Below are 13,245 nucleotides of genomic sequence, written 5' to 3'. Positions count from 1 at the left end.
TAATATATGCCAAGGAACAAGTTTTTTTTTATAAAATGGAATAATACAGACAGACACAAAGAGAGAGAGAGGTTTACAACCATCTTAAAAGTATTTCTCTCTACAAGTTGATACAAATTCACTTTAGAAAATTTGGAAAATGCAGAAAAGCACAATATAGGAAGAAAAAATCACCTTATACTTTCTTTTTTTAATTTAACTTTTTTTTAAGTTTATTTATCTTGAGAGAGAGAGAGCGAGCGAGAGAGCAGGGGAGGTGCAGAAAGAGAGGGAGAGAGAGAATCCTAAGCAGGCTCCACACTGCCAGCACAGAGCCCAACACAGGCTCAAACTCACCGTGAGATCATGACCTGAGCCGAAACCAAGAGTCGGACGCTTAACCGACTGAACCACCCAGGCGCCCCCGTTCACCTTATACTTTGATCCAGGATGACCTCTCTTCATCTTTGAGTATATATTCTTCATACCTATGCTTCTTACAAAGCTAAGATACTAGATGTGAAGTCTCACAACTTCTTCCTCTACTTCATATGATGAATATTTTCCCACTGCACTCAATTCTTCTACGTCAATATTTTTAACGACTACGCAATAAAGATGGTATCTTTTACAACAGCAAGACCACTAAGTGAGGCCCTTCTAAAGTGGTCTTGCTTAGCGTATGCTTCCACATGCACATAACTGGGCTGGACCAGAATGAAACAGGCCAACTAGCCTCAGAGCGTTTCTAATATGGAAATTCATGTTTGAGACACAACTACCAGTACATGTTGCAAGAATACACTGATGTTCTCCCAGCTAAAGAGAAGCAAACTGAAGTGTGCGGGTGTGGCTGGAGAAGAGGAAGGAAGTGTGGGTGGCCCTGCACACATTTTACAAGCTGCTGAAAACAGTTGTAGAACCAGCCTCTGTTAAACCTACTGTCATTTGGAAGTCACCCCGTTTTGCTGGTCAAATTCACTTTCAGACTGGAGATTTGCATGGACATCACCACCACTACAGTGTGGTCTGTATGTCAAACAGATACACGGACACACTACTCACACCTCCCCCCACCAGGAGAGGGGAGGACAAACAGCACACTGAACACCGCCACCCATGGCATAAGCAGGGGAGTGGAAATGAAAGGGCCACATGCGTGAATTAGGCTACTTCTACTGCCTCTCCGCATTTTACTTGGGATATTGTAAATTTCCTCCTAAAAGCAGACCACCAGCAGTTACATACACAAAAACCTCCCAAATTAAATGCTTAAAAAAAAAAAAAAAATCCGTACCAACGCTCTCCCTCTAATACAGATAACTGAAAGATGAGTTTTGCAAAGCCACACTAAAACTGCATTTAAGCTTGTTACATACGAAAATCATCTGGTATCTTTCATAGATACCAAAAATGAAAACTATAATTTTTCCTCATGGAAAATACTAGGCTAACCTGTATGTTTATAGAAAAATTAACGTAAGTGGAGAACTGACTCTCGATGAGTACTACCACACTGATCTTACTGCTAAAACTTCAAAGGTACCCGTAACAAAAATGGCATAGGCTGAAGAGAAGAGAGTAGACTAAATCCTCTGAGAATATCAGTAACCCCCAGGTCAAGCAAAATAAACACAACTCTACACGCAGTTGCCACCGCTGTTCCGTTTATCCAAAGTAAACAATATTCCACATTTCTAGAATAGCGCTCCTCCTCCTGGGAGTTACCAATATAAGCCATAAATCAAAGATGAAGAAATCACAAATAGGTCAAGAGGTCCTTAGTTACGGAAGGATCCAGAGTTTTTCACTGATCAGCTTGATATTACCACATGGTTCTCACGTAGCATTATGTGGTCACCAGTCTGCACTCAGCAGATGGACTCGACATAGAACTATAAATTCAAAGGTTAAGTTATTTATTATCAGAAATGCCCAAGTAGGCAAAATTATACCTCCAAATGTCTAGGAAAGTATTTTCCAAGGGAAGGTAACCGCCTACTATTCTGCAAGTTTTCTTCCAAGTGGTCACTTTTAATGGACACCTCAGGGGCAACTGAGGTGACTAGGACCGGCAGGCCAAAAGGACTGCTCCGCTCTTCAGGCAGTGACTGGGTCACCAGTGCAGATCGATCTCAGGAAGCACTGACTCACGTAATTTTACTTTCCCCAAGTGAAACAAGCAATGGTCCAGGATACATCAAGGAATTTTAATGTATCCAGTAGTCAGGCAATTTATTAACTGATATAGAGTAGTGCTAACTATTTGCAAAGAGAAAGGGGTTAACATTCAAGCCACAAAACTCGGATCAGCAGTGCAGATAGTAAGTTCCAAATTCCGAAACAGAATCTGCCTCTTGTTAAAATGATGAAAAATGCTAAGTGTGTCACCACTTCTGGTGACAGCCTGGTATAAAAGTGCTCGCATAACACATAGTGACTTAAGCGAAAGCTGGTATGTAAAAGTTACTCCAAAATAAATAAAGGCAACTCACAATTACTCCTTGTTGCCAGGAAAACAATGAAAGTGGAAGCTGGGAGAATTTAAAAAACCTAGTAATCTAAATCACTCCTCCAAATTTTTATTAATGCTGTCAAAATCCTGTCATCTTTTTCTTTCCTTGCTGATATCATGATGAAGATGCTCATTAAAAAAAAAAAATGGTCAAAAAAGAATACTGGAACAGAAAAAAGTAAACTAATCTATAAACAAAAATACTGGTATCTAACATTTCACTTACTTTTGCTTAAAAGACTTAATCATTTGAAGGGTGCCTGGGTGGCTCAATCATTTCAGTATCCGCTTCGGCTCAGGTCATGACCTCGCAGTTCATGGGTTCGAGCCCCACGTTGGGCTCCGTGCTGACAACTCAGAGCCTGGAGCCTGCTTTGGATTCTGTGTCTTCCTCTCTTTCTCTCTCTCTGCCCCTCCCCCACTCATGTTCTGCCTCTCTCTCTCCCTCCCTCTCTCGAAAATAAACATTAAAAAAAAAAAAGACTGAATCATTTGAGATGCTTTTACATTGGTAAGTCTGCAAATTATCTGATTTCTGAAAAGCAGTGTGGTAAAACATATATCAAGAACCTTAAAATAATACCCTTGATTTAATAATCTCACTACTAGATATACATCTTAAAGGAAAGAAGATGTTGAAAATTTTTACAGTTAACAACATTCAATGATATTTATGTATGCAAAAAAATTAAATAACCTAAAGGTCTACAGTAAGAAAACAATTAAATAAATCACAGTATACCTAACATTAACACTATGCAGTCATATTTTCAGGCTATTTAATCTCATGGGAAATTCTCACAATAAAATGTTAAGTAAGAAAATTCATATGCCAAATTTCATGGCATATGATCTCAAATTTTTAAGCGTATAATTTGTCTGCATATATATTTTAAAAATACCAAAATGTTAAGATGGTGAGATTACAGAATTTTTTTCTCTTTATGTTTTTCTGTTCTTTTCAAATTTTTGGCAGTGAGTGTGTGCTGCTTTTATAACCTAAAAAAGACAGAGGTTATTAAAATTTTGACTTTTGGGGAGGCTCCTGGGTGGCTCAGTCGGTTGAGCGTCCGACTCCTGAGCTCAGGTCATGATCTCACAGTCCGTGAGTTCGAGCCACGCATCAGGCTCTGTGCTGACAGCTCGGAGTCTGGAGCCTGGAGCCTGCTTCGGATTCTGTTTCTCCCTCTCTCTCTGCCCCTCCCACACTTACCCTCCTCTGTCTCTGTCTCTGTCTCTCTCTCAAAAATAAAAAAATAAACATTATATAAAAAATTTTAATTTTTACTTTTTTGTAAACAATTATCCAATTTACTTTTCCACTAAGATCTATGAAAAGACTAATTCCCCTAAAAACATATTGTCCAAAATCTATTTATGTCATCTTAATAAACAAGACATATTCAAGGAAATATTTTGCTTCCCTTGTGGGACAAGGCATGCAATTCCTTCAGGCTGAGGAAAGAAGAGGAACACTGAGCCTATTTTCATTAGCAAATATTTGAGCCCTAATTGTGTAGGACATAACACAGTATCCTCTACAATTTTACAAATAAGTTATCTACATATAAAAAGATAAATAACTACACAGGTTAGTCTGGGTGAGGCGTGCCAAAGAAAGAGTAGAGGACTGTAAGAAGGCAGGATCCCAAAGACAGGGCAGCCCACAGACCAGAGCTTATCCTTGAACAGGGAGCAGTGGAACACCATTCTCAAAACTGGGGGAAGGAAACAGCAGAGCGTGCATACGGCTGGTTTCAGAAAGGACAGTATCAGCTTGGGTGAAGTTACGATTTGGGGTAGACGAGAGATAAGTCAGCAGGGTTGAGAAGGCTAATCCTGAAAAATACCTCCTGGCTTACCATTTAGGCAACTGTGATGAACTCTTACTTTCTCAAAACTAATGGAAAACTTGCCATACTCAATAATGCACCATCTATCTATCTCTGAATTACACTCGTTTTGTTAAAGTGTCACTAAAGAGTTAAAAATGCACAGAAGCAGCTTCTAATCACAGAGCTGATAAGAGGTCTCCGCAGAAGAGTAAAACTCTAGATAGTACCATGAAAGCAACACACAAATACGGTCATTAGAGGATTTAAACCAATTTTAAAAGCTCACTGTCCACTTCACAGTTCGATAAAACAGCAGTTTTTGTTTTGACTTAGATTAGATCTCTCATTATCAACCATATTACCATCCTAAAAATCTACTACTGACCTAAATACGATGATACAGATATGAGTCCCGTCCCGTAACAAAACCACAGTTGACTTTGTTTCATTTCAAATTTTAAAAATGTCTTTTACTGCCACAACTGCTCCTTTTAGAATTCCAGGTTTGTGGTAATGCAGGTCTCAAAAAGAGTAAACCATGTCATTTCTGGGGATCTATGTAGGTAGTGGACTCTACATTTGTTTCATCACTTATTCCTCACCATCAGCAATGTAATAGAAATATCACACCCATTTTTACAGAGGAGAAAGCAGGACCAAAGAAGAAAAGGACTTCTTTGCCCCAGTCCTCCACCCAGGAAAGAGCTGCCTAGGTTGGGCTCCAGGTTCCACTGACTCTTGGGTCCTCCATTTTTTTCCTGCAACAATACGAGATCTCCCTTTTACCTAGGCCTTCCTAATTCCAAAATAAGTCTATTTTGGGGTGGCTGAGTAGCTCAGTCGGGTGAGTGTCCAACTTCGGCTCAGGTCACGATCTCCCAGTTGGTGAGTTCAAGCTCCGAATCTGGCTCTCTGCTGTCAGCACAGAACCGGCTTCGGATCTCCTGTCTCCCCCTCTCTCTCTGCCCCTCCCCCACTCATGTGTGGACGTGTGGACGTGCTTTCTCTCTCAAAAATAAAACAGACACTTAAAAAAGTAAAAAAATTAAAAAAATCTATTTTGGTATTTGTCGCATTCCTCTAATTCTGATATGCTAAGCTACTTACCTAGCCCGGCAATCAATTAAATGGAGGAAATTCCCTAACATCACCAAAGACTTAGCTAATAAACATCATTAACAAAAAATTCCATTACAGACTTCTTGAAACTTCTTTTTAAGAAATGAAATTACAGGCAAATAACTATTCAAAAGACAGACTGAGATATTTACTGATCATGTAAAAATGGAATGGCACCTTAAAAATAACTTCACCTTAGAGTTTACACACAATTTTGCGATGGCAAGAACAGCCAGTGGCACAGAACAGCCAACACAAAATAAGTAATTCAGATAAATTTAGGAGGTTCTATTTTCTGCTTAAAAATTGTATCCTTTCCGAAACGCAATTTTAATATACTTTGCAAATTACATTCTCTCCATTTGTTTCTGAAAAGCATTTTCCTTTGAAAGAGGATTAGCAAATACCCATAAAACAGGAGAGCAAAGGACAAAATCAAGCCCTGAAATGGAGACTGAATGAATATTCTCACTCCACATTTTCTTTAGTACACATAATACTTTACGCCAATAACGAGAGAACTGTTTCACTTGTAGAAAATGAGGTAAAACAGAAAGCCAAACTTTACTTTAAAATTCAATCACTCTGCTTTTGTCCACTGTTATATAAAAGGCTATAGAGTATTATGACTGTTTTAAAAAGAGATCCATGAACAGTACGCTCCAGCTTCATAATCTCTCCGTGAATATTCGTTAGTATATCGTCCTAAATCTGAAATGAACTTTATCTAGGTAACTTACGCTGCAAGAGTAAAACCTACATTATCTAAAACATAATCTCTCTAATAAAGAAAAACCAACACAAATGAATATGTATTTTTTTAAATCTTTTTTTAAAGTTTATTTCTGACAGAGAGAGAGCGAGCGAGCGAGCGAGCTAGGGAGGGGCAAAGAGACAGAGAGGGAGACACAGAATCCGAAGCAGGCTCCAGGCTCTGAGCTGTCAGATCATCTCAGAGCCTGATGCGGGGCTCGAACCCACGAACCGTGAGATCATGACCTGGGCCAAGGTCGGATGCTTAATGGACTGAGCCACCCAGGCACCCCGGATGAATACGTATTCAACCCAACTTATTATTCAAACATTTCCCCCTAGCTATGCAATATAAGGACAATATACTGGCCTAAGAGGTGTGTACACAGAGCAGGAGGAACATCAGAGAGGAGCTGGGAGGGTATCCTAAGTTTCAACATTTCAAACTACCGCATGGTCAACCTTTTTTTTTTTTAAAATGATTTATTTATTTTTCAAGGGGAGAGACAGAGCGTGAGCTGGGGAGGGGCAGAGAGTGAGGGAGACACAGAATGTGAAGCAGGTTCTGAGCTGTCAGCACAGAGCCCAATGTGGGGCTCGAAGTCGTGGGCCGTGTGACCTGAGCCGAAGTCGGACACATAACCGACTGAACCACTCAGGCGCCCCTGGTCAACCTTTCTTATAATCCTCACCACAGAGGTGCACTTTAACAATGATCAAAATTCATTTATTCAGCAGATGTGAGCAGCGGCATCATAGCAACAGAAAGAGTACCACAGAATCTGGAGCCCAGGAAGTTACTCAACTTCTATGAATAGGTACATCTCAATCTATAAAACAAAGATAATCACCACCTTGGACAGTTATTATGAAGGTTAAGTGGGATAATACATATTAGCAGGATGTGAGTAGGATCAAAATCACCCACTGTTTTTCCTCCAACTTTTCAGAACTGGCCTTCCTCCCAGGAGACTCTGACATCTGAGAGGGGTTATATACTTAGCTCCCCACCTTCTTTTGATATCCCCTAACAGGCCCTAGTTACCCCCCTAACTAGACGCCTCTACTGCACGTACCAGGAAGATCACTGCCACGAGGTCTGTGCAATCTCTTACAGGGACAGATACGCTACAAGAGGCGTCCCTTTCCCAAAAGCTACCTTGGAGAGTTCATTCAGGAGGCGTCTCAGAGACATTCATTTTCTCATCTGAGCTAACAAGTGAAATTGGTGATGACGGGGAAGAGGCTTTTCAGAAGAGAAACCTCAGAAAGCTTACTGTGACCGGGGCAATAATGCATGCAGAGCGTAGGAGACGAGATCAGACAGGTAGGCAGGGGCCAGATACCCAAAGGGCCTCGTATTCCAAGCAAATCAGCCGCGGTTCCTCAAGTCTGGTGAGCCCTTACCGTGCTTCAAGGCCCAGCTTAAGGTCAACCCTCCTGAGCGTGTCCTGGCCCTCCGCCCACCCCACACACCAGCTCCCGTGCCCTCTCACAGTGCCATTCCTTTCCCATCAGGGCCCTTATCACAACTGCGGTTATAATTACTCAGGTGATCATGTGAGTAACAATCTGTGTCTCCACTCAGCTAAATGAGAACTTCAGTCCGTGTTAAGGCCCACGTCCATTTTATTCCGGTCTGTATTCCAGGGCCTGCCCAGTATAGCATCTACCCAAAAGAGAGAGATTCATACTATTAAGTGAACAAACGAAAGCTGGCACTCAGAAGCCAAAGAAGAATCCTGTGCCGGGGCATGACAATCAGAGATGACAGTTACACAAACCACTCTGGCAGCAAAGCGACGACCAGACTGGCAGGGCAAGACTACAGCTGGGGGGTCTACTGAAAACGTCTCCAGGTAAATGATCGCTTACTGACCTAAACATGAAGGCCGCCAATGTGTGGGCAGTGATGACGAGGATGTAATGGAGGAGACCCATTCAGGAAGCAGAAGCCAAGAACTCCATGCGTGGGGTGAGGGGAAGAACAGGGAAATCCGGAACGGTTCTGGTGGAGAGGGGTAGCAAAAGTGGTGCCATTCACTCAGACGGGAAACGCGCAGGACAGGAACAAACATTTCCTGAGCATGGACTACATGCTGGTAGCAAGTGAAGACTTGCCTTCAGCTCCAAAATTCTATGACTGAAAAACAATTTAAATTTAGCCCAGCTGTATTACAATGGCTGTTAACAGGATGATAAAAACCCACAAACTAAAGTTTGGAGTTTTGAAGTTTTTTCACCAAGACACCACTTGGGTACACGGACTCTGCATGAGGCATTACTTCGGTCTGGGTATGCTGAAATCAAAGAAGCGGTCTCTGCCTTCCAGAAGCTGAGTCTTCTCAGTTTCAGAAAAATAACTGCATGTCGACAAGGAGACCCTGAGGCCCAGGGAGCCTATGATCTGACCATTTCTATGACCTGTAACCCACGCTTCTGGAGCACAGGCTTGATAACCTACATGACATTTCCAGGCCAATACACAGCCGAGGGGGTATTTAGATAGACCCAATCCTGTTTTGAGCCTAGAGACGCTGCAGAACCTAAAACTCGCAGCACAGGGTCTGTGACGGACTCTGAAGTAACTGCCAAGGTACAGCCACATGGCAGCACTTTGGAGGGTGCAAGCAGGAGAGAGAAAGCAGCCTGGTTTGTCACAGGAAGAGCCTACCTGAGCAGAGGCCAAGTGCTGGAGGTGCCAAAGCAGGATCTCAGGAGGTTTTGGAAGCAGCAGAGAAATGAATGTTCACGGAAGGTACGGCAGGAACCCTCTTTTAGACAGGCTCCTCCCCTACCACCGGCAAGAAACGGTTTCCCACGGGACAGGAGGCCTCAGCCCAGGGCAGATGTGCAGAAAAACAGATGAGGAAACAATCCAGTGTGAATAACGAAGCTCCAGATCAGCCAGAGCAGACGACACACTTCCAGTGCCTTGCGAGGCTATTAAGCCGGGGAGATTTTACAGCAGCCGTTTCTAAACAAAAACAAAAGACCAAAACCCTTCCCTCTCCAGGCCCAAAGCTCCTGGCCCACGCTTCTCCCTTCCTTTTCACATTCTTTAAAACCAGAACTGTCTTTACCTCCGCTCCCTTTCACCCACTCGGATCTCAGTGCTTCCTCCACCACTCCACCTCATCTTTTCATCCTCCCTGAACCTTCTGAGCACCTTCCCCTTTTCTCTGCCTGGGATCTCTCTCTACCTGTCCCTCAGGACCAGTTCAACGTCGCCTCCTCCGTGAAGCATTCCCAAGTCAGACTGTTCCTTGCTCCCATCTTTGTGCTTCTACAGAGCTGTGCCTAAGCCTCGGCACGGCAGTCGTTGGATCCCATTGTTAGCGTTTACTTCAGTGGCCCTGACAGCCTGGAAGCGCCCAAAGGCAGGAACCGGTTTTTACTCAATTTTATATTGCTGCCCAGAACCCAGGGCTGCGAAAATAAGCACGCAAAGGTGCCGTGAATATAGCATAGGTTAAGCTTACCTTCAAAACTTCCAGAATCTACTCAAGTAACTTTTCCACCTAAGTTGCTCTAAGAATTTACCTGCACACACAAATACCTAAATTATGAAGAACAGTTTTATTAGAAAAGCATCTTGGTTAAAAACTCTGTCTTCTCCTACTTAAGCAAACAGCGTGCATGCAGTTAAAACAGGGCAAGTTCCTCATCTATGTTTTTAATTCCTAAAATTCTGATCATGCGGAAAGTTCACTTGTGCCCTTTTCTTCCTGGGCAGCTACTGAGCTCTTAGGCCCAGACAAGCTGCTACAGGGGAGACACCAGGCCTTATTTATATCAATACCTAGAGCCATGGCTGTTTAATTATCTCCAAAGACAAGTAACTTCTTTCCCATTTAGTTTCACTTTCTGTATGACAGAAACAAACACCCACAGTAAGGGTTAGATAAAGACTATTTCCTGTGACCAGTAAAAGTATCATGAAAGCCCCTCAACTTTACTAAGGACATACAAAAACCTTCCTTTTAGGACTATGGGATTAAATCTGAATATAAAGTCCAATTTATATTTCTATTCCAGAAAAATAAAAATTAGGATAACTTCTGAGTTCTTGTATGTTTTAAACTAATGGATCTTACTGCAACAATACTGAAAAGTTTCCTCTTAATGGTGAAAAATTAATAGGGTGAGAATCATTTCTGTGCCTAAAATAATATAAAAACTGGGCAGATTTTAAAAAGACAAAGGTGACACTCAAAGTTCCCTGCCTGGAAAACCTTGAAGATGTAAAAAAAGTTAGCACCACGCACTTAATTTTTCAGTTACTACACTGCTTCAATATGTGACCTTGGGAATGTCATGTAATTTCATTTCTAGTTCTGTAAAATAGGAATGTCATCTATTTTCCAAATAGGGACAATACAAAAGTCAGATAAAAGAATCAATACGCATTTTTTTTCTTTTCTTTTTTTTTTTTACAGAAACTTGTCTAATTAGTATGCTTAAATCACCACTTGTACAGTGCATTCCTCCTCAGGAATCCAATTCCAAGAGAAATTTTAAGCAGACGCTGAAGACAGATTTCCTTAAGGGAATGGTTTTATAAATCTGGAAAGCAATGTAATAAGATCATAAATTAATAAGTTGATTACATAAACCTTGACAGCTCCTGGCTTTAAAGCACACTAATACACATTCTGATAAATTAGACTGATTTGAGACACAGTGTCCCAACCCAGTACAAGGAACCCAAACTGAAGCATCTGATGTTTGAAAGAAATGTAGTGAAAATTCAGCAGGATACTCAACATCTGCAGTTCCATCACTGGTAAGCCATGCTTCACCTTAAAACCTGGTAAGATGGGAAACGCATTAAATCAGCTTTACCACCCGCTCCTAAGACTGAGAATGCACTCAATTTTATAAAAGAGAAAAAAAGTAACCTGACAATTTGAAAGGTCCTATAATCCTCAAACCTCTATAGAGAACCCTACTGCTAAATTCTCCCCAAATACTGAGCGTGAAACCGATCTCGCCAAGAAGCTATCTGATTGTACCTGGTCCAAATGTCAGGAACAGCACAGCTCCAAGAACCCCCCACTGCCCTCCCCCCAACCCCAACCAGGAAAACAGACTGTCACTTTCCTAGATCCCAAGTCCAAGTTAAAGGCAGGAAGGTTTTTGCAAAATGGTCCAGAAAGAATTCAACAGGCGATGACTATGGTAAAGAACGGATTGCTCTCCCAATCCGGAAAAAAAAAAAAAAAAATATTCTCGCTCTCCCCTGGGAAGGGCACTGCTCCTCCTTCCTTACCCCGATGCCCTTTCTCTACAGACAACAATATCCCCATTCTATTGTAAGCCTGCAGTTTTACCAAGGAAGCCCCTCGCTGCGGCCAGATTTCCAGATTCGTTTGAAAAAGGAAACACATTCCGAGAACACACACCCCACGAGAGAACCCAGGCGCGGGGAGCCCGGCCGGGGCGCGGGGCCCCGCGGCGCCGCACTCGGCCGGCTCGGGGCGGGGCGCTGGATGCGGGCGCCTCCCGAGGTGCCGCAATCCGGCCGCGGCCGCAAGGGCAGGGCCTCCGGGAGCCCGCGGCCGGCCGCCGCAGTGCCGGCTCCCGCCGGGCCCGCCGCCGCCGCCCCGCCGCCAGGCCGCGCCGCCGTCGCCGCCGCGCGGGCTCGGGCCGCCGCAGTCGGGGCTCCGCGTCCTCCCGGGCCCGCGCTGCGGCCGGCGCGGGAAGCGCGGAGCGCGCAACTTACTTTCCGCCTGCGGCGGGCGCCCCGGCCCGGACGTCCAGCCCGGCGACGGCGCAGGCTACCAGGCGGCGGAGGCCAGCCCGCACCCCCGGTCCACGGCCGCCGCGCCCGACCGCACTCCGCGCTTGTCCCTACCTCAGCCGGCAGGAAGGCGTCCGTCTGCAGCGGCCGCGGCGCCGACGACTCCCTCCCGGCCGCCGAATCCCCGCACCCAGCGCAAATCATAATACCGAGCGGGCGGCCGGGCGCGGGGAGGGGGTGGGGCCGAGCTGCGCCTGCGCGGGACGCGCGTCACTGTGACGCAGCGCCGGGGCGGGGCGGCGGGGAGGGCGGGGCCGGGAGCACCTGCGGGCCCCGGCGTGCGGTCTGCTGGAGGGCGTCCTGACGGCGCCTCCACCGCGGCGAGCCCGGGCTGTGGCCGGCGGTGGGAAGCAGGCGAGGCGCGCCCGAGGAGAGGGGACCGTGAAGGAAGAAGCTCCAGGGACGTGGGACAATGGCCGAGAAAAGTAGCGCGAGCTGTCGGGGGAAATCGGAGGGAAGGGACTGCGTGCGCACCTGACTGCGTCCTGGGGCAGGGGGCCGAGGGCAGCGCGTGCTTTACCCTTTTAAAGGTTCACGGCATTTCCCGCGCAAGTTTAAGCAAGGCGAGAGAAAAAACCAAATATACATTCATGTGTATATCTACACTTTTGTGTCGACAGTTTTATTTCTGGGAACCCAATTTGAAGGAATTTTGTTGATTTTATTGCTGCTTAAACAAGAGTAGAGAAGCCCACCATCTGAATGCAGCGTTGGCTAAAGGTCAGCGGGAGACCCTGGCCTGGCCCCATCAGTTAGCTGTCTCCACTGCAGACTGGGTGGAAAGGCAAAAGGTCGTGGAAAATGTGAAGGCACACGAAGTCCGGGATTCAAAACAGCAGACATTAACCATGGCACTAGATGGTTGAGTGACACGGTCACCAGGCCAGGTGGGTCAGAAAGGGAGCTTAGCCAAGGCTGGAGAGGGGTGCGGGGGTGGGGGGGGGGGGGAGGATCTCCTGACTCCTACCTACCCTTGCAGGCTTGTCTTGCAATGGCGATCAGCTCCGAGGTTCCTAAAAAGAGAGAGCCATCAAACCAGATGCCAGGTTTCTCCAATATGCTTTTCACTTTCTGTTTCTCCTTTCTTTCCACCTTTCCAATAAAAGACGCCTAGTAAAGAAGGACACAAGAATGAATGAAGGAATACATTTTAAAAAGCTGCTTTGATGCTCCAAATTTGCTTAAATTGACTGGATGCAGAAGAGAAATACGTGGCTTTAGCAAGTGTCTTTGACCTGCAA

The 13,245-nt window shown here is 44.7% G+C and overlaps 1 protein-coding gene across 1 annotated transcript in view; it reads right to left on the bottom strand.

The window, feature by feature from the left end:
- The window catches only part of SNRK (SNF related kinase), a 59,660-nt gene extending 47,473 nt beyond the window's left edge, over positions 1-12,187 (bottom strand). The window contains exon 1 of the mRNA XM_043595915.1: positions 12,059-12,187. The gene's annotated coding sequence lies outside the window, so the exon portion shown is untranslated. The remainder of the gene's footprint in view (positions 1-12,058) is intronic.
- Between the last annotated feature and the right edge of the window lie 1,058 nt (positions 12,188-13,245).

This window comes from Prionailurus bengalensis, chromosome C2 (genome assembly GCF_016509475.1).
Source record: "Prionailurus bengalensis isolate Pbe53 chromosome C2, Fcat_Pben_1.1_paternal_pri, whole genome shotgun sequence".
Lineage (NCBI taxonomy): Eukaryota > Metazoa > Chordata > Mammalia > Carnivora > Felidae > Prionailurus > Prionailurus bengalensis.
The sequence above is the reverse complement of the archived record's forward strand: the minus strand, read 5'-3'. Positions and strand labels throughout refer to the sequence as shown.